The 27,714-nt window shown below is 44.0% G+C and overlaps 1 protein-coding gene across 2 annotated transcripts in view; it reads left to right on the forward strand.

The window, feature by feature from the left end:
- Positions 1–27,714, forward strand: part of ATP2B2 (ATPase plasma membrane Ca2+ transporting 2) — a 377,186-nt gene that overhangs the window by 11,808 nt on the left and 337,664 nt on the right. The window contains exon 1 of one of the 2 annotated variants that reach the window (XM_045832092.1): positions 22,180–22,194. The exons of the other annotated variant lie outside the window; for it this stretch is intronic. The gene's annotated coding sequence lies outside the window, so the exon portion shown is untranslated. Of the gene's footprint in view, positions 1–22,179; positions 22,195–27,714 lie in introns of those variants that run through there. 2 annotated transcript variants of the gene reach the window in all.

Here is a 27,714-nt window from a genome sequence, read left to right on the forward strand (position 1 = left end):
AGAAACACACAAGGACTATTGAGACCCAGGTGCAGAATTGGTAAAGTGTCACTGCCAATGCATGCTAGTAGCCAAAGCAAGTTAAGAAGTCACCCCAAATTCAAGGATGAGGAAATATGGTGACACCTCTTGATGGCAAAGTCACACTGGAAAAGACTTGGATCCAGGCAGGCTTTCAACTAGGACTTCCAGTGCCCTCAATCTGCACAACTGCCAGCATCAGTGTTGGCCTCTATGGCTGTCCCTGTCACAGTGGGTGGCCATCACTCCTAAAAGTCCTCCTAAAGCCCAGGATTCCCTTGCCCAGCAAAGAATTTTTTCACAAGAGTCTTATCTGTGGAATCAAGAAAATGTATGCCCCCAAACAATAAGAGATCAATTTTCACTCATTAGACTGGAAGAAATTTAAAAGTGTGATCCTCTCAAGTATTGGTGAGAACATGGGGGTTGTAGATACTGTATATACTACTGGTCAGTGTTCCTATGCCACGATCCATTTGAGAGGGCAATTCTGCAGCATCTTTTATAACTGAGAATACATTTAAGGGCTTAACATACTGGTATGACCATGTTGTGGAGCATTACCCAACTACAAAATTGAATGAACTGTTGATATAAGCAACCACCTGGATGAACCACATGGAGTGAAAAAGGCCAATTCCCACAGCTTACAGAACAATTCCATTTAAGCAACATTAGTGAAATGACATAATTACGGGGATAGAGAACAGCTTAGTGGTTGTCAGGAGTTAGGGACAAGGAGAGGGGCATGCAGCCATAAAGAGGAATAGGAGGAGGCCTTGTGGTGATGGTACAGTTGAGTATTTTGGTGTTGGTGTGCACACAAAGCTACAATATGATAAAATTGCCTAGAGTTACACACAGAAGCAGCTGTACAACTGGTATAAGCTGAATAAGCTCTATGGATTTTACCAATGTCTCTTTCTTGGTTTTGAAATTGTCTGTAGGTCTTTCCTGTACATTTCCTTGAACTCTACAATTATTTCCAAATAAAAAGTTAAATATAACTACACAGGATCCCTGGCCCAGCAAGTTCACACTGTTGCTACTGTCTGCCACAGAGACGTGACCCTGTGTCCTGGGAGGCTTATGCAAATGGTCACTGAACACTATTTGATATTAAAGCATTGGAAACAACCTGGAGACAACCCAAATATATTCTTTCACCTAATAATAATTTATAAAGCTCCTACTGTGTGCCAGGCACTATGCTAGACTCTGGGGATATAGCCATGAACAAAATAGTCCAAGTCCCTGCCTATGTGTGGTTCATGTTTTACTGATTGTGCCACAGCGGGTGATTAAATAAACCACACAGTAGCTGCACTGAGGAATTCCATGTAACAGAAACAAAGAAGTGAGGTAGATCCATGTCTCTGTGTACTAATATGGTTCTATCTCCAGAACATATCACTGTGAGGACAAAGAAGCATAATCAGGTATGCCATTTATTTTTAAAAAAAAAACAACAACAAAAACCCTTAATAGATATTTACAGGATATTCCATCTAAAAACAACAGAATACACATTCTTTTCAAGTATACATGGAACAGGTACAGGAGAGATCACATATTAGGCACAAAACAAGTTTCAATAAACTTAAGAAGATTGATATCCTATTATACATCTTTTCACATTACAGTGGTATGAAACTAGAAATTAATTACAAGAAGAAAAAGGGGGAAAGAGAACAAAAAAACATAGTCAAATACAGGAAGGGCCAAGTTGTGGCATGCACTTTGCCAGCATTGAACTGGCCCACCTCACTAGAATGTGGGACCCATGAGGGCAGGGAGTTGTGGCTGTTTGTTCCTTCAGTAACCCAAACCTGAGCGAGCCTGGCACATAGTAGAAACTCAGATATCTGCTGAAGGAAAGAGATAATTATACCCATTGTATAGATTAGCCAATGAAAGCAGGAGGTCCTTAGCAATGATAGCTTGGTTTTATTCCCAAGGGAGCTGTGAAGTATTGCTTGAATACCCATGACCTTGCAGATACCACGTACTTTTCTTTCAACTTTGTCATCAGGAGCACATTTCCTGCAACCCCAAGAAGCTGTAATTGTCCAATCTTAGGTCTTACTTGTTCACACTGGTATGTTGTAGTATGGTTTCACCCTTTTGTGGTTCATGATAGAGTGTGTCAGGCATACCTGCCTGCATTATCTCATTTAATCTTCCTATTAATTGTGTTTGAAGGAAAATAGATATTCATACATTTTCTGTGTAATCTCAGGCCCCAATCCTTCATGTAAATTTTTATGTATACAGAAATAGATGACTGGAAGCAGAAGGATCTGTTATGGAACACAGAAATTCCCTGGAACCTGCTTGAGTGCCTTGGGGTATTTAGGTACATTCCCTTTTCTCTCTGCTCCCCACTTGACCCATTACAGAATCTACCATTGTCCTGGGGTCCACAGAGAAGGCTCTTTACGCAAATGTGGGAGGCAGGAGGGTGCTTCTGCAAACCACTGTGTCTCTTCATCTGTAACCCCTGTGTGTGGTTTAGAACAGAACATAGAACAGATACTTGGCAACTGTTTGCTGAGTTGTTCTGAGATGAGACTTTTTTTTAAAGCAAGTGCTGAATTTGCAATCACAAGTAACTCTTGTACAACACTTAGCTTTTAAGGTAAGAAGAGAAAAGAGTGTGTTCATCTCCTTTAAACCACATGAAAGTTTATGTGGTAAGATAACTTAACCAGCAAGGATACAAAGACTCAAAGTAGTTCACTCATTTACTTACTCATTCACTCACTCACTAAATATATCTTGAGGGTCTTGTTTGAGCCTGTGACTGGTCCTGGACACATGGCTTTGACTCAGCACCATCCTTAGGCTGAGGAAGCAGGCAGTTCCTCAGTGTCACTGGGAACCTGCATTGTGGGGATCCACAGCACACAAGTTGCTGCTACTCCTTGCTGTCCCCATCAGAGGACCACAAACCATCCTTCCAGGTCCCAGGCAAGATGCTAAAACATGAAGATACTCTTGAGGTCACTGAGGGAATCATTTCAAACTCAGGGATCCCCCAGAATGTGGGCATCAAGTAGCTGTGATCATGACCTCAACATGTCCCCTCATCCATTTTCCTGCCGGGCCCTTGCGAGTCATTTATCACTGTGCTGCAGAAAAAGGCTGTGAGGCCAGACACTTGTCTGCAGCCCGTGAGTCTCGGCGCCCACAAAGCAGAAATTAATGAATGATGGTTGGGGAGAGAGGCAGGGAATAGGACAGCAGCTATTTTAGGCTCCCTCTGCCAAAGCAGATCCTAATGCCTGCAACTGTGTGTTAACTCTTTCCGCCCTTTGAACAGAAATCAAAATCATGTTGGTTTGGTTTTGCTTGCTTGCCAACTCCAAGCTCCTCAAGTTTGTACATCCTGTAAAACTATGCAGATTTTGAATTAAAAAAAAAGGGAATAGAGCTAGTATGAAGATGGATTCTTGTTCTTTCTCTTTCTGACTTAATATGAGTCATCAAAACCTTCTCAGAGCCAGCCAGTAAAATAGACTAAGGTCAGAATGACCTGAGTTCCCATCTTCACTTTTTCACTTTAACTGTCATTTGACCTCTCTGGGCTTTAGTTTTCTCAACTGTAAAGTAGGGATCAGAAGGTAGCATTGTTAGAGGGTTAAAGGAGATCCTGTATGGGGAAGTTCCTGGCACCTGTACCCCCTTCATTGATGTTAGACCTCTTATCTATAAAGAAAACCATCACCCCCATTCTTCCTCGGAAGAATGATCTCAGGCTGTCAAGGTTTGGGTGTGTGCTATTGTGTGATCCTGGGATTTGGGCATTGCTGAGTTCATCCTCTTGAGACATGGGAGAATGGAAAATCTCTATCCTTCTGCCTCAGGGCCTGGGTCTGGGACAGAGAAATGGAAATATAATATTCATTGACTATCAGATTTTTGCTGAGTATCTCCGAGGTGCAGTTGCATGGTGACCAGGGGGACCTCTTGGTGACTTCTGTTGCTGGTCTTCAGTACTGAGCTCATGCATCATGCAAATGGATCTGTGTTCAGTGTGGTTGTTCTTTAAAAACCAACAGTTTGTTTTCATGGATAAACCTCAGCACTTCCCTCCTGGGGTTTGACTGTGTCAAACTCCAGGTAGAGGACTGTTACGGAGGACCAGGAGAAATAAATGTGAGCTCTCAGGGTGAAACCTGAGGGCCCTACAGAGGTGCTGTGTTGGTGGTGGTGGGTCTAGAGAACCACAGCCAGAACACACAGGCCCTCTCCTGGCCAGAGGGGGCTGCTGGTCTTGTCCTCCCACAGTTACTGGGGCATGTGGGGCCTGGAAATCAGCAAAGGGAGAATGGCTTAACCTAGGAGCCCTGGGGACCCACCTCATGGTACTCATGGCCTGGAATACTTTTTTCATGGCATGATCTGTTGTGTGGTTGTTTAAGAAGGTCACTTTATGAACATTCCTGTGATGGAGAGATAGCTCTATCTCTGTTTCACACATGAGGCCCTGATGATCCAAGAAGCTAAGGAACTGTCTGGAATTCACAGAGCCAGGAAGTAGAATTCAGCTACTTCCCAGATGGTAAACAAAGTCATAGTTGGGACTTAGCTCCCTCTCAGTCCCTTTTCTGCTTTGCCCTTTCAAAATGGGACTTGTATTCATTTGACATGAACATTATTGTTGCGATTTGTCCCCCCAGTCTTTGCGTTTGCTCTACAGTGTGACAACAGAATCCTCTGTGTATCGGGGAATAGCAGCAGTGGATTGGTGGGTATGGGCCTCCCTCCCTTCAGTTTTGATTTCTGGGACAGGTCTTCTGCTGTCTCTGGGATGTTCCTTCTTCTCTTGTTTGCCCCACCCTCATTGAATACCATTCTGTTGAGAACCTGGACTCTGCCCATGCAAAGTCTGCCACTGGTGGGTATGGGCCTCCCTCCCTTCAGTTTTGATTTCTGGGACAGGTCTTCTGCTGTCTCTGGGATGTTCTTTCTTCTCTTGTTTGCCCCACCCTCATTGAATACCATTCTGTTGAGAACCTGGACTCTGCCCATGCAAAGTCTGCCACTGGTGGGTATGGGCCTCCCTCCCTTCAGTTTTGATTTCTGGGACAGGTCTTCTGCTGTCTCTGGGATGTTCCTTCTTCTCTTGTTTGCCCCACCCTCATTGAATACCATTCTGTTGAGAACCTGGACTCTGCCCATGCAAAGTCTGCCACTGGGTGGAGGTTGTGTAGCAAATATCTTAACAGCATGGCAAAGTGTGACAAATAAGGAATGTCACTGATAGCCACCAGGCTTCCTCCATGTGCAAAATACATCATCTTAAGTGGTTTCCTAGAAACCATGTCTGGATCAGTACTGCTCCATGGCAGGGTTCTCCAGTCCTAGGAATTGAGGGACAGTCGGAGAGCTTTCTATAAAGTCAAGAGAAAAAGAGGCCCTTTTGTTCTGAGATTACCACCTCCTTACTCTTTCTGTGTTAAAGTGGCCTTTTTTCTATGGTACTAATGCCAGAAGGAAGTCTTATTTCTTTTTCAAATGTTTGTATTTGGCAACACTAGATTTATTTGCCTAATGTTATTTTTTGGTTGATTGGTTGGTTTTATTTTGCTTTTTTAATTTTACTGGCCCAGCACATCCTTAAAATGCTGGGAAACACTGACTTATCTTATTCTGGTAGGGGGTTTGATCTTAGTTTGGTCTTAGGGGTTTGATCTTAATATTAATAACAATTCTGTGAAATAAACATTATTATTCCCATTGCATGGCTGAGAAAGTTGAGGAGCAGAGAATTCATGATAGCAAAGACAAGTCTCAAACCCAGATCAACCCATGCCAAAGGCCTCACCTGCTTCCCTCCCCAGCCCAGGGCTACTGCAAGAGAGGCTCAGGATGATGAAAGTGATTGACCTAGTAGAATATATTTATATCTGAACCAGATAACTCAAGGGTTCCTTTTTTAAAATATTGATTCCTCTTTTTGTATTGATTCCATTTTTATATTGATTATGCTATTACAGTTGTCCTGATTGTCCCCCTTTGACCTTTCTGCCCAGCACCCCCCACTCTCTCAGGCCATCCCCCCACCATTGTTAATGTCCACAGGTCATGCATATAAGTTCTTTGGATACCTTATTTCCTATACTGTACTTTACATCCCCATGTCTATTCTGTAACTACCTGTTTGTATTTCTTAATCCCCTCACCTCTTCATCCATTCCCCTACACTCCCCTCCCCTCTGAATGTTCTCCATATCCATAATTATGTCTCTGTTCTTCTTATTTGCTTAATTTGTTTTTTAGATTCCATTGTTGATAGATATGCATTTTTACCATTTTATTGTCCATAGTTTTGATCTTCTTTTTCTTAAATAAGTCCATTTAACATTTCATATATTAATGGTTTGGTGACGATGAACTTCCTTAGTTTTTTCCTGTCTGGGAAGTTCTTTATCTGCCTTTTAATTCTAAAAGATAGCTTTGCTGGGTAGAGCAATCTTGGCTGTAGGTCCCTGTTTCTCATGACTTTCAATATTTCTTGACAATCCCTTCTAGCCTGAAGAGTTTCTTTTGAGAAATCACAACTGTCTTAAGGGAACTCCCCTGTATGTAACTAAACGCTTTTCTCATGCTGCTTTTAAGATTCTCTCCTTACCTTTGGTACTTTAATTATGATGTGTCTTGGAGTGGGCCTCTTTGCATCCATCTTGTTTGGGACTATCTGTGCTTCTTGGACTTGCATGTCTATTTCCTTCACCAAATTAGGGAAGTTTTCTTTCATTATTTTTTCAAGTAGATTTCCAATGTCTTGCTCTTTCTCTTCTCCTTCTGGCACCCCTGTGATGTGAATGTTGGACCTCTTGAAGTTTTCCCAGAGGCTGCCTATGCTATCCTCATTTTTTTGGATTCTTTTTTTTTCCTTGTTGTTCTGATTGGTTGTTTTTTGCTTCCTTCTGTTGCAAATCATTGATTTGATTCTTGGCTTCATCTACTCTACTCAGGTGTTTTCATGTAAATTGTTCTTTATTTCAATTAGTGTATCCTTCATTTCTGATTGGATCTTTTTTATGCTCTTGAAGTCCTCACTAATTTCCTTGAGCATCCTTATAACCAATGTTTTGAACTCTGCATCTGATAGATTGCTCATCTCCATTTTGCTTAGCTCTTTTTCTGGAGTTTTGATCTGTTCTTTCATTTGGGCCATGTTTCTTTGTTACCTCATTTTGGCAGCCTCCATGTGTTTGTTTCTATGTATTTGGCAGAGCTGCTTTGACTCCATGTCTTGTTATTGTGGCCTAATGTAGTAGGTGTTCTGTAGGGTCCAGCAGCACAGCCTCCCCTACCACCTAAGCTGGGTACCGGAGGTGCACCCTTAGTGTGGGTGGAGTACACCCTCCTCTTGTAGTTGAGCCTTGGTTACTGTTGGCAGGTGAATGGGAAGGAGTTACCCAGGTCAGTCAACTGTAAAAACTGGCTGTCACCACTAACTACCAACCTCTACCCTCTGTGAAGTATCAGCTGTTAAGTGGCAGGGTGGTGGTGCTCCACTGTGGTCTGTAGCTATCCACCGGGTGTGCAGGTTCTGGGATTTCCATGTGGTGCAGGCCAAGGTGAGCCCCACCTGTGTTCTGCCCTGGATCACGCTGCAGGAGGTATAAAGCATTTTGAGATGGCTGCTACTTGTGCTGGGCTTGGTGATTCCCAGGGGAAGCCAAGCTGTAAATCTAGGCTGGCTGCTGCTAGTGCCAGGCCTGGGGCTCACTGAGGCTAGCTGTTGCTCATTTGATAGGATTTAGGAAGTTGTGCAGCATAAGCAAAGACCAGCCATTCATATGGAAAAGCAGCTTGGGTGGGCCCATAAGTTGGGTGAGATGGAGTCTCTGGGGATCTCCAAGGTGGGTCAAACAGTGTTAGCCAGGTTGATGGAGTCTCAGATATGGCACCAGCTTGCCAGCTCAGTGGCTCTGTAGAGGGAGAGTTTAGAAAAGGGGCAATGGTGTCTGCTCACCTTGATACCAAACACTTCAGTTCCTCCCAGTATGCTTCTGGTACCTTTCAAGCTGCTACCCCAATGTTGGAGCTCAGAGGGAGTGAGTCTGAGTAGGTGAGTCTGTGTGTAGATGTTTTAGAAGAACCGCTTAGGGCTTCAGAAGTTTCTTCCACCTATTCAATCACGGCTGGTTTTTGCAGTCAAAAGTTGTGGGGACTTATCTTCCTGGCACTGGAATCCTGAGCTGGGGGCCTGGTGTGGGCTGGCACTACTCACTCCCAAGATATCCCTCACAAATTTTTATCCACCACACATGCATTTGGGACCAGCCCATTCTGTGTCTGTGCCCCTCCTACCAGTCTTGGATGGATGTGGTTTCTTTAATTCCATAGTTGTCAGACTTCCATTCAACTCGATTTCTGATGGTTCTGAAAGATGGTTGTATATTTTAGTTGTAATTTTGATGTGGTTATACAAAGAGGCAAACCATGTCTGCCTTCACTGCCATAATGACCAGAAGTCAGATTCCTTACCTGATTCACAGAAAGGCCCAAGAAAACCCTTTAGCTGAATAGTGTTGACAGATGAGCAGGAGGTACTGAATCTTCAAATCTGATATTCACAAAGAGCTCAAAGTGGATTCCCTCCACTGGTCATGGATCTGCCCTTCTCCCCAGCACCTCACACCAGGTAATCACTACATGAGCATGGGCCCCAATGGCTTCCACATCACTACAGTGAAGGAACAGACTCTTATAATCCCTTTGCTTTCCTTTTTAAACTGAGGACCACACTAATACCTTTCAGGGCCATATCCCCTTCTGTCTTTACTGCAGTACTGTCCTCAGTCAAGCCAGGGTTTCCATCTTGTCCATCTGATGTTCATGAGAAATTAATAGCTTGTGTTCTAGTGAGTAAGCACTTTGTGGGTTTTGTAAAATGACATTACTGGGTCAGCTTCTTCTGCTGGCCATTTGTGGCCTGACTAGGGATAAATCATGAAAACATATAGGTCTGTTTGCTTTAACTCTTTACCCCTTTGAGAGTGTTTTTCTCTTGTGGCTGTCTCAGAGGGTTCAGGTCATTTGGCACAACCCAGCAAGGTCAATCTATAAAATGGACTCAGACTAATTTCTGGGAAAAAGAAAAGTTGTTTCTTCTGATCTGGAACAGTAGGAAGTTGAGGCAAAGGATGTATAGAAGAGTGCTGACAAGTAAGACATGCCTGTTATTCTAGGTTTCATGCTCTTAAGAGTCAATGTGCTGTTGACAACAGATTCCCTAGCAGCAGGTGCCACACCTTCGAATTAGGATGTTCCCAGAGTGGGCTACTGAGGCACTCTCTGTGGCTGGAGGTCCTCAGGGAATGGCTGACATCTGTCATCAGGGATCAGCTTTCGTCCTTTTGGGTCTGACAAGCAACTTCATATATCTTGTTTTCTGGATATTCCTGATAATCCCACAAGGTGAGCCAGTGTGCACTGGCCTCTGTCACACTTGGAGAAATTGAGGCTGGGAAAAGTAAATAGCAAAAACAACTAATACCTTCCTTACAGGGGTCATCGTGAGAATTTATTGAGTATATGACATGAATAATGATAATGAATATATGTGTGTGTGTATATATATATAAATCGGAATAAGTACTTGACATATAGGAAGTGTTCCATAAATATTGGCTATTGACCATTATTAATATTATTTCTAAGGCCATACAATGAATAACTAGCAGATATCTTGAGTCCCATTAACCCTTTTTATTTCCAGTGTTTTATCACCTCATTCTTTGTTGTCTCACTGAGACTAAAAAGTCTGATTAGAGCAAATTTCCTCGAGAGCTTTTCCCAGAAGATTCTAAATGGAAGAAAACAGTGTTGGCCTGAAATACCATTGGGAAAGCATATTATATTTGACTCATATATTCATCTTATATTTGGAACAGAAGTATTAAAAGCATACTGTAGCAAGATGATACAAGTAGACAATGAGCACTTGGTATATAACACACACCATGCTAAGCATTTAACATGGATTACCTATCAACCCTCACATCCTCACAGCAATACTTTAAGGAAGGTATTTATATTGTTCCCATTTATACATGAAGAGACTGGACTTCAGAGGGATTAATTTATCAATCAGAGGAGGCCACTGTATAGAAAAGTTTCTCTATACCACCTCTTTCAGTCATGCATAATGAGCCAGCCACCGCCCTATGTTCTCAGCTCCAAATGTGCTTTCAGAAGACAGGGCTCCAGCCTTCAACTGTGCCTCTCTAACATCCCAAACTCCTCTTCAGGCCTCAATCTCCCCATTGTAAAATATGCATGTTTGGTGGTTTCAGTACCACACACCACCCCCACCCCACTGTTTCAGAACTAGAAGCTTCCATGAATGGAGTCTAACTGCTTTTGTTCTTAGTTTTAACCTCTTGAGGGCATAGAAACTACTGCTTAGAAATGTTCTCAGTTTACTTATCTGTGAAATGGGATTGTTGTGAAGATTTACTGAGAATGCAACAAGCATCTTGAACAATGCCTGGAATATAATGAGTGCTTAATAGCTACTCACTTTAAGAATACCAAAGTGGTTTTATTCTATAGAGACACCTGTCACAGATACTCGTGGGGGTCCCAAGACATAGTCCCTGTCCTTCACAAGCCTAACATTGGTCTGAGGAAACCACAGAGTTTGACTGGTCTCCTGGTGCATTTCTTTGGAAAATGATACATGTTGAACTGCCTTTTATTAGAGAGGCAATAACCACTCTCTGCTTAAACAAATTAAAGTTCCCATCCCACATGGCTCAAATAGGACAGTCACAAGATTCTAGATCAGTGGGAAGAAAAAAGGAAGGGGAGGAAGACAAGGAACACAGGGAGGAGGACAGGGTGGAATAAGCATTTTACAAATTAGCACTGAGAGTAGAATGAGTGGCTCATTAAAACAAAGTCACCTCCACTCCAGGTGGATCCATTTGATCAAAGGTTGTTTTTTGGTGTCTTTAGCTAAAATGTTCACATGTCATACAGAAAAGAAACTTAGTTTTAGAAATGGGAAGCCTTTGGGTTGGGGCTTAAAGGACAAATTGATGAAGAGTGGAACTAGAATTCTGGTTGCCAAAGATTTTTCCATCATACATGTTTGTGTTCATATGTGTATTTGTGCACCTATGATGTGTAGATCATAGGGCACCTTTGTGCACATTAGAAAAAGGTGCCCCCTCTGGACAGAAGCAGTCCCAGGGAACGCTAGTTGTCAGGCAGACAGTGAGCTGGTTGTACACCCTACTCGCCTTCTCAGCCAGGTGCATGTGGCCCTGCACAGAGGTGAGTTTGGCCATACACATATATTCTCAGGTAGGAGAGGAGACCTATAGCAGAGGTCTAGTAATCTCACAGTGAAGTGGAGGCACTTCAGCTAGAGTCTCCACTGGGCACATGGCAGTGCTTGCTTTCCAAGAGTGATTTGTACAAGATCCACAGCTTCACTCTGCTTACTTGGCTGCCTGTTTGAAGACAATGTTTTGTTCTGTGCTTCTTCCCATCCATTCTGGTTCCAGTAAGCACCCTTATTGGTTTGACTCTAGAGTATGGATTTTATTCTTCCATCAGGTACCTGCTTTCCACTGGGGAAACAAGTTTTGAGCCATGCCATTTACAGAGTGCCTTATTTGATCCTTGCACTAACCCTGAAGATTATTAGATAGTTGAGAATTAATACACCCATTTTACAGAAGAGGAAATGGGCCCTAAGAGAGAAACCTCAGAGAAACAGAATGTTATGGGTGATCTGGATTTAGAGTCTACCTTGTAGTCTTGAGTGATTCCACAGCTCAATTTAGCTTCTGGCATAATCTCTTGAAAGTGTGAATATTCACAATCTCTCAGGCCTAGCTTCTCTTCCCTCATCCCCTCTGACCTGAACTCCTATTCTGACCAGCTCTCTTCTATGATGAACTCACAACAACAGAAACTCGGGAGTTTTCTTGCTTTTGTCATTGTCCCAAGTAAAATAGCCATCCAGTTGCTACTGAAACTTGTTGCCAAGCACTCAGTTAGCCTTTGTTGTTAGTATGATCCCCATTGTGGTCACTGCTGTGGTCGTGATTGCTACAACCTGCTACTAAGAGCTGGACCTCGACCCAGACATGTTGAACACTTCTCTTTAGAAATTGCCTTCAGAGCCTGGGTCCTGTTGCCACAACATCCTAAGATGATAAATCTTCATTCTAATTTCCATTTGGGCAGATAACATATCAGTGCCAGGCCCAGAGTGAGTACTAAATACATCATTGATGAATGAGGCAATTAATTGATGAATCCTTTGAGGGTGGTATTTAATAGAGTCTTTTAGTTGCCAGTGGCCAAATCACAACACAAATTAATTTAAGCAAAAAAAAAAAAAGAATGTATTGGCTCACACAACTGCAAAGTACAGGGTTGAGGGCATCAGGCACAGCTGAATCCTGAGGCCCAAATCATATTATGAAGGCTTTGTTTTCTTCTTCTCTCAGCTCCACTTCCAGTGTTTGCTTCCATCTCAGGGGTTCTTTCCTTATGGTAAATCAGATGGCTACCAGTAGTTCTGGCCTGTCCTACTTCTTACAGCCAGTTCACAAACTTAGACAAAGAACAGTCTTTTCCCTTCCCTGCCCAGAAAGCAAATCTCATGGATGGACTTAAATTGGCACTGCTTAGATTATGTGCCTTCCCCTTAGACCAATCACTGTGGGCAGAGGGATGGGCTGCCATGGTCAGCCAGGGAAGGCACAGAGATTTACAGCTTCACCCAAGCCCTATAGAATGGGGAAGAGATCATTCTCTCTTGAAGACTGGGGCTCTGCAAACAGTAGATGCTCACTTCAAGGGCTGATGAGGTTTCTGAAAGGGGTAAAATGTCATCAGGATTATAAATTGAGTGAGAAGGCTTTGGGTCAAAATGAAAAATAAAGTAAGGAAACATTTTCTTGGATGATTCACTACCGACCTTGAAAGGAGTATTGGCAGTGATGTTCTTGGTGGTAGAAGCCAAAAAGAACAAGTCATGCTTCTCCCAGAGACTGCTTTGATGGGCAGAGAATCTTAAGGTTGGAGTTCATATTAGCTGATCACTATTTCCCTCCACCCCTATTCTGCATGAAGAAATGGGCAGAGTCATGAAGTCAGCAAAACTTGTTAATGAACACTGACATCCATTCCCATCCTCCCAGCCAATCAAGTTTTCCACTATGGTAATTTAGTAGCAATCTCTTACCCCACATTTCTCCTGCATCTCTTTCTCTGGCTCATCCCAGGGATTACAGAGCATGGTTAAAAGCACAGGCCCTGCAGTGAACTGAACCTGGCCTAAAATCCTAGGACTACCCCTCAGTGGTTCAACCTCCCTGAGCTTCAGTTTTCTCATGTGTAAAGTAGACCTAACAACAGTACCTATCTGGCAGGGACCTTGTGAATGTCAATGAGATCATGGAGTTGAAGTGCACACAGTAGAGACTCAATGGACATATGTATGATCAGCATTAGTAACCACATTCATTTTATGCCCCCATCCTTTAGCATATCAGTCCAAAGAGTGGAATAACGTGTGCACAGCACTTAGCGGTCTACAGTCTAAGGACTGTGTGCACACAAAGAACAGGTCAGTCTCCCATTCCAATCCTCATTCCAATTGCAAAGCTGCTTCCCACCAGATATGCTGTGGTTGTCCCATCAGAAGCCAGAGGGATCATGAAATGACCCTTGAGGCTTCCCATCCTCAGTCCTTTTTAACCAGGCCCAGACTAAGTATGGAGGATTCTGGAATTTCTTTGGTTTCTCTTGGACTTACCTAAAATTCCTACCTGGCCTTTCTTCTGCCCTAATTGGAAGTCCTCATACTCAGAGTCCACAGGGGCCCCTTGCCCAAGTCCTTCATAGACCTTCAGCAGCTTCTCTGACTTCCCAGAAAGATTCCAGGTTTAGAATATTAAATTAATTAATTTAATTTTACTTAAAATATTAAATTGAAATATAGGCTATGCTTACTAAGCATCTGCCAAGGTGCTTTGTAAATACTTCTAATGAATTATTTAATCACCACAGTGCACTATGAGGTAGGTACTCTTGTTATCTTCTCTTCACAGGTGAAGAAACTAAGACACAAAGGAGTTAAGTAACTTACCTAAGGTCACACAGCCAGTTATTGAGGAGTTGGTATTTGAATCCAAGTCTATCTTCTCCAAAGCTCATGTTCTTGGCCAGTATCTGATTCTGCACCCCTCTGATTCATGCTTCCTCTCTTAAGTTTTCATCTTGGGGTCCTCCTTACCTTGAGGGAACACATGCACTTAAAATGGAATCAGTGCTCCAAACTTGCCCTCAGGTGCAGGGCAAAGAGGATTTCAGACCTGGTGGTGATGGAGGCAGATGAAAAGTCCCTAATGGCAGACCTTACTAAGGCACAGATGGGAGCCCCAATAGTCCTAAGATCCCTTTCCAGCAGTCTCTGGCTGTTAGGGAATCAATCAGTGTGGCCTTGTTGAAAGAAGGGAATCTGGATGTGGTGTCCTGGTGAACTCCTACTCATTTCTTAATGCCCAGCTCCAATGCCTCCTCCTCAGAAAAGCCATCCCTAACTGCCTCGAACATTTATGATCCCCCTACACTACTAACCATCCTTTTATCTAATGAGTACTTTCTACTTGTTAGATAAAAGATACCTACTGTATGCCTGGAAATCATAAATTCTCCATACCAAACTGCACAGTCTCAAGGCAGGGACCAGATTAGCAGAATAGTTACCTTTGCAGGTTTTGGAGCTAGACTGTGTGTTTGAATCTTGTTCCTTCATTTACTAGCAGTATGACTCTGGGAAAATTCCTTAACCTTGGTCAGTCTTAGTTTTCACCTCTGTTAAATGAGCCTAAAAAGAATACCTGCTTCTCAGTGTGGTTGTGAAGATTATTTGAGTTTATATGTCTGACTATGGTAGGTACCTAGTCATTCTTGCCATGTAGCAGGTGTTTTATGATTGTTACCAGTTGTTATTGAGGCTGTTTTTCATATTTGTATCCTGAGGACCAAGCACAGCACCTGCGCCCGTAGGTGTCCCATGAATGTTTGTGTGAAAAGGAAAGGGAGGGAGGGAGGGAGGGAGGGAGGAAGAGAAAGGGAGGAGGAGGGAGGGAAGGAGAGAGGGAGGAAAAGAGGAAGGGAGAGAGGGAGTTGGACACTTGACCCTTCTTCACATGAATCTCCCCACTGTGCGAAATAGAGAGATGTGCACCTGCCTCCCAGCTTGTGAGGATTAGTGGGTGTGCACAGAACATGACAACACCTTGGAAACAGGGAGGTGCCTTGCACAACGAGAAAAGATTGTGATCCTGTTGGCTGCAGGGACAAATGACCTGGAGGTAGACTTCCGGGACCCCTAGTGTGGGACCCTGCCTGGAGATATGGTCACTCAAGGAGGGCTAGAGAACCTGTAAGAATACCTGCATACTAGGATATCCCACTTGCAGGGGGGGTCAGCCTTGCATGAGTCCCAAGACCACCCTCTGCTCTCCAGGAAACTTGTACTTTCCAAGGAACACTGTTGAGGAGGAATATTTGATAAGCCAGTTTCGCTAATCAGTGAGAGGGGATTTGCATACTCACTATAGTTCTTGCATTTGGGGGACACAGAATAAGACCTAAAAGGGCTGTCCCACTGGCCATAGCCTCTGACTGGCAGGTTGAGGATGGATTACAATATTCACATTCTGGATGAGACCACTAAAGCTTCAAGAGGTGAACAGTCTGTTTAAGGTCACAGTGCTAGCAAAGGCCAGAACCAGGGCTCATGGCCATGCAACCCAGCAAAGTCTGACATGAGGCTCACTGGGGCCTCCAGAATCCTGAGACAACAGACTCCTGCAGCAAAGGAAAACAGAGGTCAGTCCATTTTACAGATGCCCAATTGGAGAACCCAAGAGGGGAAGTGATCTCTCCCAGGGCCACAGAGCAAGTTGGTGACTGGCAATGGGATGTCTCTGGTGCTAAGGGATTTTCAAGGTTTTCTTTGAAAGATTCCAGGATCTAACAAAGGATAATGTAACCAACATCATTTATTTATTTAACTAATATTTATTGTATACCTGCTATGTGTCAGGCACTTTTTTGGGTGCTAGGGCTTCAGCAATGAACAAATCAAAGATATTTCATGGAACTGATATGCTACTAACATTCTTACACCATTTACTCACCAGCAGCTTAAGAAATAAAACATTATTAATATAATTGAAACTTTGTGCTTGCTTGTTCCACACATACCCTACCACCCTGGAAGTACTATAATCCTAATTTTGAGGTTTATCATTCTCCAGGCATCTTTTGATACTTCCAGTACATATGCATGTTTTTACTCTTTATGTAGTGGCATCATGTTGTACACATCTTTCTGCAAATCACTATCATTTAAGGATATATTCACATCAATGCATGGTGCTATAGTTCATTTTTACTGCTGTATAGTATTCCACTGTATGGATATCTGACAGTTTATTTGTTTTCCTGATAGTTCACAATGTCAAAGCTACAGTGAGATGCCTATATACATCTCCTTGTGCAGATGGGTAAGTTTCTCTCCCCTTCAAACTTTAACTTCAGCCTTGCCCCTCCTAATTATTCCCCAAATTGGACAAGAGCTGGAAGCCAAAAGGATATCTACTTATTTTATTTATTTAAGTAATTTGTTGGTTGCCAAGCATCCACCATACAAGGCCTCAGATAGCTGTGATGAGGGGTGACATGATAATGGTGGCCTTCTCTGTGGAGGGTACCTTGCTAGCTCCTTCTAGCCTAATCAAGAGTCTGAGGCTGGGGTGCTAGGTGAATGGAAAAGCAGTGCTGAACAGGCCTACCTGGTAATAGCCTCGGTTCCTGACATTTAGAAGAAGGGAAAGGAGATCAAGTAGTTGAGCCAGACCTCGTGTGTGTGTGTGTGTGTGTGTGTGTGTGTGTGTGTGTGTGTGTGTATGCACGAGCGCGCACGCACACTCATGCACGAGAGAGAGAGAAAGAGAGATGGCATGTACATTATCTCCTAGATATCCCTGTGACATAATGTATTCGTTTTCTATTGCTGCATAACAAATTTAGTGGCTTAAAACAACACGCTTTTATAATCTCACAGTTTCCATAGGGCAGGTGTCAAAACAAGGCTTAACTGAGTCCTCTGCTCAGGGTCTCATCAAGCTGCAATTCTCTAGACCTGGATTCCCAGAAGCCAGGGTCAGCCCCTTAGCCACCAATGATGTAGCCCCAGCACACAGTAGATACCCAGCAGATATTATCTTGCTGTGGGAAACTTGTATCTCCTTTCCTTTTCTTCCTCCAAGCTAACCACCTCTGGAACTGCTGAGCACATATGTCATTCCCCAGAGAATACCAGGTTTATGCTACAGAATTTCTCTCACAGTTTGGTGAGGACATGATGCTCCAGTTAACTTAAGGATTGCCCATCCAGACTTTATTAAACATTTTTATCATTTCTATTCTTATTATAAAAGCAATAAATACTCCTTTTAGTATAACAAACACCAATAAGCATAGTATAAATAAAAAAAGTTAAGCACCTGAAATCCTAGCCTGTTGTAAGACCATGGTGAGCATCTTTTTTCAGCAGGCAGTATAGTATGGCAGTTAGGAGTGCAGAAGCTGGTCTACTCAGTCTAGCTGTAAATTCTGGCTTCCCTGTTATCAGTCATATGTCCTTGGGGCAAGCTGTTTAACTTTTCTGTGCCTCAGTTTCCTCACCTGTAAAATGGGAATATCACTAGTACCTGCTTCATAGGGCTGTAGGAGGAATAAAAGGGATCATGCATGGAAAGTACTTAGAACAGGGTCTGGCACATAGTATGTTTTATGTAATTGTCTTTCATATTGTTTTGATAAAAAATAGGGTCATATTTAATATACTATCTTATAACCTTTCTTCACATGTATTTCCTTGCCAATAAATGTTCACCCATGACATAATTTAAAATGGATAATTACCTTCTACCTCTTATATTTAAGCAGTCCTTTAGTTTTGGCCTGTATGTATTTGCATGCATTCTTTAGCTACTATAAATAACACTATAGGGAGCTGCCTTGCAGCTAGTTTTTTGTGTAATCCTTACTTTTCTCTCCTGTAGTATGGCTTTTTCAAAGGACCCATAGGTCAAAGGCCATTCAGTTCCTTGGTGAGATCCCCATGGCCCCCCTCTTGAGCACTAGGCATGTAGAGACAAATTGACCCCTGGGGACACTTTCCTCACCAGGAATCTATGTGTGGTTCTTTCCCCCAGTCTCTGACCCCACCGCATAGGGGATTAGTATTTAAACTCAATACCTGAAGGTGAGTGAGGGGTTGCTCCCCATTGGAAGGACAATGTATTCCTGCAGGTATAGTAGCTCCTTGCATCGACTATCTGCCATGGTCTTCCTCATGGAGGGTCTGAAGCTAGACCACTGCAGGTGGCCAAGGGTTCCCCAGGACTATGTGGCACCCCACCCATGGCAGCAAAAGTGGCTGGGGCCTGCAAGGGGGAGCCAGCTGAGGGCCAGCGAAAAAGCAAGATCCAGAGACCAGGGAAGGCTTCCCTCCTTCTCTCCTTTCCCCTTTTCCTCTCTCCTTTACTTCTCTGCTTCCTTTCTCCCTTCTTCACTGAACTTAGAAAGTACCAGATCTGGTGCTAAAACATAATCTCTGTCCTCATAGAACCACTGGAATAAATGGGTAGAGAATAGATAATTTCACAAATACAGCAAGCCTGCATTGGTATGGTAACCAGGAGCCAGTATTCACTGTGGCCATCAGGAAAGACCTATCTGAAGAAATAGCATTTGCACCAAGGCCTGAAAGATGAGCATGTGATGACAAGGAAAAGAGTGGAGGAAGGGCATTCCAAGCAGAGAGCTCAGCATGTGCAAAGGCACAAGGTAGGAACTGAACGAAGACCAGTATGGCTGGAGTGCCCCAGGTGAAGTGCTAGTGAACAAAGAGGGAGGCAGGGCAGATCACCAGGGCCTTACATTCCTGAACAGCAAATCCAGAGGGTGATGGGATGAGTAGACCAGCTTGGGGTCAAGGCCAAAATTTGAGTCAGATAAAGTTGGTGTGAGTGAGAATAAGACAGAACCAGCTCATCATGCACCCTGGGCTGTGCCTGGACCCCTGGTGGTATTTGCTGCTCAACTTACAAACAAGGAGTGCCCCAGTGAGTAGCAGACCAGGCCAGTTTAGAGGGCAAGAACAGCTTCACACACTCCAACTTGTTCTCATGACTGAAAACATCTGAGGCCTGATTCACTCTTTGTTCCTATACAAATAATAAATCAATAATCATAAGTGCTGTGAACCCCAAATATATGTAGGGACATGCCTATATGTCAAAAAGATGATGTTAAGTGAAAGAAGGCAAACCCCAGAGAGAACTTGCTGACTGATCCCTTTCATATGAAGGTCAAGAATAGGCAGAACTAATCTGTGATGACAGAACTCTCAGGGAGACCAGGAGGGACATGAAGGGGGCTTCTGTGTTTTGACCTGGGGGCTGGACACATAGGTGTGTTCAGTTTGTGAAAATGCAGTACCTGGTCACTTTTGTGTATTTCTGTGAGATTTAATAAATGTTTACTACAATTAAATCCCATTGCCCTCAACATCTCCTGTGTAGTATTCCTGTCTAGAATGTTTAGTTTATTAAGAATCTAACTGTGAGAAACAATAAGAGGAATCTAAGTGAGGAACTTCCCCCAAATACCTACATTGCAAGAAAGAAAAGGTTTGGAGAACTGTTCTGAATTAACGGAGACTAAAGCAACATGACAACAAAATATAATGCATGATCCTGAGTAGAAAAAGGAGTTGTGAAGACAGGGGACAACTGAGGAAATTCAAACAGGACTGTCGATTAGATGATACACCATGTCAATGTTGAACCTCCTGGGGTGGAAATAAGATGGTGGAATTGTGGTCGTGTGGGAGAATGTCTTTGTTCTTAGAAAATTCATGCTCAAGTACTTAGAACCAAAATAGACTGACATCTCAGGGGAAAGGGAGGGAGATAAGGAGAGAAACAGAGTGCAGATGGGGTTGAATGTTAGCAGTTGGTAAATGTAAGTGAAAAGTAGGTGAACACATATTGAAATACTCTGGCAACTCTTCTGGGGGATTGAAATTGTCAAAATAAAAATTTGGGAAATAAAATAAAGACAAATACCATTTCCTATTTTTTAAAAAAGAAATCTACCAATCAAGTTATGATACCGTGTCCCTTGCCTGTTAAGCATTTAGTATGTATTATACACTATCTCATGACTCCTCTGAGTCTTTATAAGTAATGCAAATCCAACCAAACAACAAATGGATATAGTTCCATATAGCTGAACAATCCAGGAATGTCCCGCTTCAGGTCAGGTTTGATTCAGGACCTAAAAGATTTGACCTACTTTTCTCTCCCTCTGTTCCTCTGCTCTGGTTCTTTTAATTCGGCCTCATTTCCAGGCATGTTCTCTCTCCCCTCCTGAGCATTAGCTATCTGTCAGGACCAACTGGGTAGAAAATAAACTCGCCACAAGGAGGAAGGAGAGCATGCTGGAAAGGTCCCCCAAATGGCTTCCACACTTGCATGCAATCCATGAGGCAGATGGTCTTACCCTGTTGTGTATATCAGGAATCCATGACTCAGAAGTTATGCAATTCATCCTAGTTCTCACTACCAGGAAAGGAAAGCTGGGATTTGAATCTGGGTTTGCCTGCCCTGTGCTACCTCTGTTTTACACAAGCACCAATGTTATAACAAAAAGTCTGGGAAAATGGCAGGGAAAAGAGCACCTAAAAACCACCCTGGCACCATCACTTTTCCATGTTTTCTTCCAGTCTTTCTCCAAAGGTGGTTGTTTGTTCGGTTGTTTGTTTGTTTTTAAGGAAAGTACATGAAATTATATGTTGATACTAAGAACCCCTGAAAACCTGTCAGCTACCAGGACACCCTTCATTTGGGAGCATCTGGAGTCAGATGTTCCAGCCTGAATTTGAGGTTAACCCCTTCTATTGCAGGGCCCCAGATCTGCTTTTACCAAGTCTACCTGGGCAACTGGCAAGTGCTTGAGAAATAAAAGCAATGGTGACAGAATTAATGGAAAGCACTGCATGTTCCCACTGGTTCATATGGGCAATCACAACATATCTTAACCCTCAAAGCACTCCTGAGGTTGCACATTGTATCACCCCTATTTCTCAGAGGAGGAAACTGAGGCTCTGGGAAGAGCAATGACTGGCTCAGGTTACCATCAGCATGTGGCAGAGGCAGAAGCCCAGGCAGACCTTGGGACAGCTCTTCAAATCACAGCCTTGAACTTCCACTAGGCCTTCTGTGAATAATCCTGGGAGTGTGTGCCACCTCCCCACCCCCACCATGGGTTATAAGAACTTGAATCAAAGGCCTTTCTGTTGTTGGAGAAGTTCTCCGGCTTTGCTTCAGCCCAGGCCCTTTCTGTCAAGGGGTAGAATCTGTACTAATAAAAACAAGTGTCATTTTACAGTGTTTTCTATAAATCTGTTAGTGACCTTTAATAAAAATTTATGACCCTAATAATCCTGTTCTGCACACCCTGGTCAGATCATTGCTCATTGGCCAGTAATCTGCAGACCTTTAAAATTCAGTGACTGGGACTGGGCCCATGCCATGGGTCCTGCTCCAAATGATGGGAAGGGCATGAATAATGATTAATCCAAACTCCTTGGTGCCAAATACAAAGCTGTTTTCCTGACCAGGCCATTGGTCTGGGAATCCTAGGAAGAGCAGTAACTTGAACACACCTGGCCTTCACAGAGAGCCCATTAAACCAGCTCTTAACCAAACATAGCCCCACCTGCCTGATCTTTTCTGGTGCCTTTCTCTTCTTCCACATCATCAGAGTAAGGAGTCAAAAATAAAGTGTGTCTATCACTACTAGCTGCTGTTAACAAAATCCAAGGGCCTCTCCTGAACCCACGAGTGTGTCCACTTTGTTTACAGGGTTGGAAACTGGAGTGCCAAAGGGAGATTCAGAAAGCTGGGATTGACCTGGGTTTCAGCATCTCATTTCTTCATGGTACTCTCAGCAGAAACCGGAGCAGATGATTGAACCAATGGGGACTTAGGATCTCCAAGGATCGCCAAAAGGTTGCAGGCCCAAAACACCTTATCAAATGTTTGCTTGGCTGTCCTGTTGTGTAAAATCATACTGCTCTTGCTCTGAGTCTCTGTACCAGGAAAATGCAGACATTTGCACAAATAGCACCGTGTCTCAGGAGCCCCCTACACACAATGCATGCTGCTGAGGTCCCAACTTCAACTTTCTCCATTACCCAGTATTCGGGGTAATGATGCATCATGGGTACTTCGGGGTGATGTGTTTTCCTTCAGTGAAAAGGTCACCAATGTCCATGGGTTTCCCACCTCAAGCTACTAAGCAGCTTTGGAGCTTCTCCACCAGTTTCATAATTTGAAGGGGCATTTTTAAGTCACATGGGCACCCACCCCAAGCACTTCTTTTTCTTTGTGGGAGAGGGAACAGGGATTCTGAAATCCAGACTGTCTAAACAAAAGGTACTGGAAACTGCTAGATCCTTGCTGCTCAAAGTGTGCCCCTCCCCCCACCATCAGCAGTGTCAGTGTCACCTGGGAACATTATGTAACACAGAATCTCAGACAGGGCTTCCTGGGACCAGAATTCAGGGCTCAAACAGGATAGGTACCAGACCTACTGAATTAGAATCTGCCCTTCAACAAGAGCCCTAGGTGACCCACATGCACAAGAAAGTTTGAGTCCACACTTCCCCACTGTATATTTTGGAAACTGAGGCACAAAGACAGAGAAGGCCCCAAACCACACAGCAAGTTGGTAGCTGAACAGAGCCCAGTTCTCAGGATTCTCTCCTTTCTGCTGCTTTCTCCTGCTCCAGCCCATCTCCTTTACCACAAGGCTGCGTTCCGAAGTCCACCAATTTAAATGTTTATCTCATCTAAAAAAGTACTTACTCAAAGTAGATTTGTTCACTCACTGAGAGAACAGGAGGGATCCTGACTTGTTAGGATATCTCTAGGTCAGTGTACTTCAGGCTGGCCTGCTGGTCAGACCTGCTGCCCAGAGGGTAACTGTTCAGATGAGAAATGATCACATTTGAACCTAAAACATTCTGGGATCAGAGTTAAAGGGACCTAGGAGGTCATCTGATGCAGAAAAGCCTTTATAGACGCTCTGCACCAAGGCCAGCTAGCTTTGGAAGGCCAGCTAGCAAGGCCAGTGGCTTTGGCCAAGCCACTACTTCAGAGGACACGAACTCCATTGTTGTAAAACACTAATTGTTTTTGTATTCATTTCCAATATTAAATTCTTCCTTGCTGAGCTTCTCCCCACCAATCCTACTTCCACTCTCGGGAGTAGCTCAGTGAGGCCCAGACCCTCTTCTATTCAAGACTCCTTTAAATACTTAAACACTAATATCAGGACTTCCCTTCTCCATGCTAAACTTCCGTTTTGTCGTTTTTAGGTTGTTCTTTGAGTAAGTGATTTTTAGATGCCTCTCCTTTGCAACATCAAACCACCATTTCAGTCATTACCTTCACAGTGATAACTGATATCCCTCTTCAGGAGAGTTGAGTATCACACTCCAGCTCATGTTGGCCTACTCCAAAAAGAGGGGCACCATCAACTTCCTTGATTAGTTACTCTACCTCTTATAATACAACCTAATTGTGGTTTATTTGTTTTTTTTTTATTTTAAGCAACCACATCACACTGTTAACTCCTGTTAACTCCGTCAAATATGCTTCCCAAAGCTTCTTCACATGAACTGTTAACTACCAAGCAAATTCTCCCACTGATTCATACCTAATTACCTGAGTCCAGATGCCTGACTTTCATCCATCCTTGAGTATCATTCCCTCTTGGTCTGGCCCAGGGATTCTGCCTGTTGGGATAATTTTGGCTTGCAAGCTTTTACCTTGTGAATTAGTCATCCCTCCCAGCTGGCCTGACCTCAGCCAACCCTCAAGAATTTATTGAGCACCTACTGAGCATTCAGGGTCAGAGTTAGAAGATAAAAGTGGGACATGTGTATCCTGTCTCTTAGAGGGTTTATAGTCTGGTTGTGAAATGAGGACTCATCTCCAGGGCACAGAGGCAAGTGCAAACCAAGGTCAAGGTTGGGAGGCATAGGCTCTGAGAGGGCTCTTGTTTGGGGAGGTCTGTGGATCACCCACTTCACAAGGTACCTGAACCCACTCAGCTCAGGGACCCAGAGTCTGGAGGTGAGGCCAGGACCCTTATTTGTAACTCTCCAGGTGACTTTGACACAAGCCAAAGTTAGAATCCAGAGTTTAAACAACTAAAGGTGGTGAGCCCAGGACATAGGGATTAGGGAGGAGCTGGGGGAGGGGGAAGAAGGGAAGAGGTGAGTCCTCTAGATGCAGAATAAGAGTGGGGCATGGACACAGGCCAGATGGGGCTCTGGAGACTGTGCTGGTGGGTCAGAGATTAGCCCAGTTGCCGTGCCCCAGCCCTGCTCAAGAAAATCCTGCAACATCTCCATGCTATAACCCCAAAGATGTGGCCCTGGGTTAAAAAACACCCTTAGTGTCTTGAATGGGTTTCCAAACTGAGTACTCTTTCAGATTAGAAGAGAAAAGCATTTGGCAAATAGTCCCACATCCTGTGCTCATGAGGACCATGGCTTCCCACAGATTCCCCACCCCAGCATTCTGAAAAGGGTCTCCCTGCTGCCCAACCCCCAATCCACATTACAGTCTTAGTATCTCAGTTGTTGGATGTTTGCTTCCTGGGGCTGAATTTAGCATTTGCAAGCAGTGTGGTTTTGGAACAGATTCTCTAATATCTCCATTTATAAAAGGGGCATAAAACAATATCTCTGCCCTTCAGTTGCTGTCAGCAGTCATGGTTCAACATGATCCACTGAATACCTACTGCCTACTGTGTGCTGTGCTCAGGGCTGGGATACAACAGGAAGGAAACAGATTGGGAGGGGGCGGGGGAGAGATTCCCTGAGTGAGGGTAAATTTTCATGGAGACAGATAGCAAACAAAATACTTGGAATTTTTTAGATGGTGACAAGTGCCATTGATAAAAATTAAAATAAGCCTTGGCTGGTGTGGCTCAGTAGATTGAGCACTGGCCTGCAAACCAGAAGGTCACCAGTTCAGTTCCATATCAGGGCACATGTCTGCATGTGAAAGGCAACCACTCATTAATGTTTCTTTCCCTCTCTTTCTCTTTTTCCTTTTCTCTAAAAATAAATAAATAAAATTTTTGAAAATAAAAATAAAACCAGAAAGAGGAATCAGGAATTTGTGATGAAGAAGAAGGGATGCAATTTTAAACAGGGGTTTGGGAAGGTGACATTTGAGGAAAGACTTGAAGGAGGAGAGGGAGGGATCTATGAGGATAACTGGAAAAAAGCATTCTAAGGATGGGAACAGCCAGGGCAAAGGCCCTGAGGCAGGGCATGCCAGGAGACACAGAAGGTCATTTTATAGTGATCACATAATATGTGACTTAATTGCTCAATATCATCATTGACATCCTTATTGTATTGATAATCTTGGTAGAGCCATAGAATTTCATTTCTAAAGCATGTGGCAGTTAGGGCATGATTCAGGAGTTAGATTATTCTGGATTTGAATCCCACCTCTGCAATTCTCAAACTGTGTGATCATGGCCAAGTCACTTAACTACTCTGAACTTCCACCCAATGTGATAATAATAAGACCAATAGTTCAAGTTTGTCACAGGGATCAACCAAATGCACAGAAGCATGGAGTTGGCCCTAAAGTGCAGGGCACTGGTGAGCTGCTATAAGCACCCAGCATCACTCTGCCACTGTACAGGTGGGGAAGCCATGCTCCAGTGCTGCCACACAAGGTCACATGGCACCAAGAGGGCCTGAGAATCCCCACCCATGCCTACCCCCACACTTTGTATCCCAATCCAGGTATTTCTTTTTATTTTTAAAAAGATTTTATTTATTTATTTTTAGAGAGGGTAAGAGAGGGAGAAAGAGAGGGAGGGAAACATCAATGTGTGATTGCCTCTGGAGCACCTCCACTGAGGACCTGGCCCACAACCCAAGCGTGTGCCTTGTCTGGGAATTGAACCAGCAGCCCTTTGCTTCACAGGCTTGTGCTCAATCCACTGTGCCACACCAGCCAGGGCACTTTTTAAAAGTAAAACACAGTCCTTGATTTTGAAAATAGATCACTCAGTGTTCTCCTTCCTCTAATTAGGTTGTGTCAGTTGTTTATTTTACATAGTGAGGAAGGGAGCTTGGAATTTACCCAGAGGACTGGAGAGAAACCTAAGCTGATGGAGTTTTTTAGCCACCAGTTATGTCTGCCTGTCTCTCCATCTTGTTCTCTCTAAATGTAGCTCTTGTTCAAAGTAGTACACTGGATCTGGGGTCAAAGGATTTAGGTTTGCATTGAAGTGCATGTTACCTTAGTAAGAGTTCCCTCTCTCAACCTCATTTCCAAATCCATGTAGAATGGGGTCACCAGTCAAGGTGCCCTGCAGAGCTCAGGGGCTCTTTGTGAAGACCGAAGGACAGGGGACATGCTAAAGTGCCTGGTCAGTGTTGACTCAGCCAAGTGTTCTGATGGTGTGGGACTTCCTGATGTGGAATGCAGCCCAGATTCCACATGCTAAGAGCAGAGAACCCAGAAATGCTATGCTCTAAGCCACCTTTTCCCACTGCCTTATTTTGGGGGGCCTTATACTAAGAGAGGTTAGCTGGGTCCTTCAACCCCCAGAGATGTTTCAGAATCACCCAAGGGCAGCATGTTGTGGTGTCTGAGAGCAAGGACAGCTCTGACTTAGGCCCAGATTGAAATCCCCCTCACCCCTGACCATCTAGCAAGGTGACCTTGAACTAGTGACTTTGCCTCTCTGCCTCAGTTTCCTCATCTGTAAAGTGGGGAGCATAAATAACTCCTCTGGCCACTGCAAGGACTTCTGGACAGTGCCCAGCAAAGAGTAGGTGTTGGTAGGAATCACCTCTGAAATGGTCCTTCCCAGTCTCTTCATTTTCCAAATGGGGAGACTGATACCCAAGAAGGGAAAGAGTTTGCTCAACAATACACAGCCAGCCAGAGGTCAGACTGGGTTGCTTGGGTCTCTACGGCTCCAGCAAGAGCTGGAGCTCCAGTGAGGGTGAAAACTTTGCCTGGATCCTCACAGGAGTCCAAAGTCGGGGGCTATGGGGTGGGTGGTGGGAGAGGCTACTCCCACCACCCACCCCAGCCTCTGTTGCCTGGTCACCCAGCTAAAGTGGGAAGCCCAGAAAACAGGCAGTAGAATTTTAAAGTTCAGAGAGTAGTTCAGGCAGAACTTTGTGTTCCTGAAGGGGTAAGAGACCCTCTGCTCCTGGCCAGCCATACCCACTGAGCTATGGAGCAAAGCAGGTCTGGGTGTGGGGGCCTGTGCCCCTCTGCCACTTGTGGGCTCCCCTCCAGAGCAACAAGGTTAAACACTTGCAGGGCCTACCCAAGCCAGGAAAGGAGTGAGAGAAAGATGGCCAGGGATTGGAGCCTCATCCAACCACCCATTTGCTCCTCTTCTGGGCTTCCACCAGGACATCTTCAAGGTGCTAAGTGGACAGAGGAGATAGAGGGTATACCCAGAGTTCCTTTGCCTGGGGGAGAGGGTGACAGAGGTACA

Source organism: Phyllostomus hastatus, unplaced genomic scaffold (assembly GCF_019186645.2).
Source record: "Phyllostomus hastatus isolate PE091 unplaced genomic scaffold, TTU_PhHast_1.1 phas_contig_16, whole genome shotgun sequence".
Lineage (NCBI taxonomy): Eukaryota > Metazoa > Chordata > Mammalia > Chiroptera > Phyllostomidae > Phyllostomus > Phyllostomus hastatus.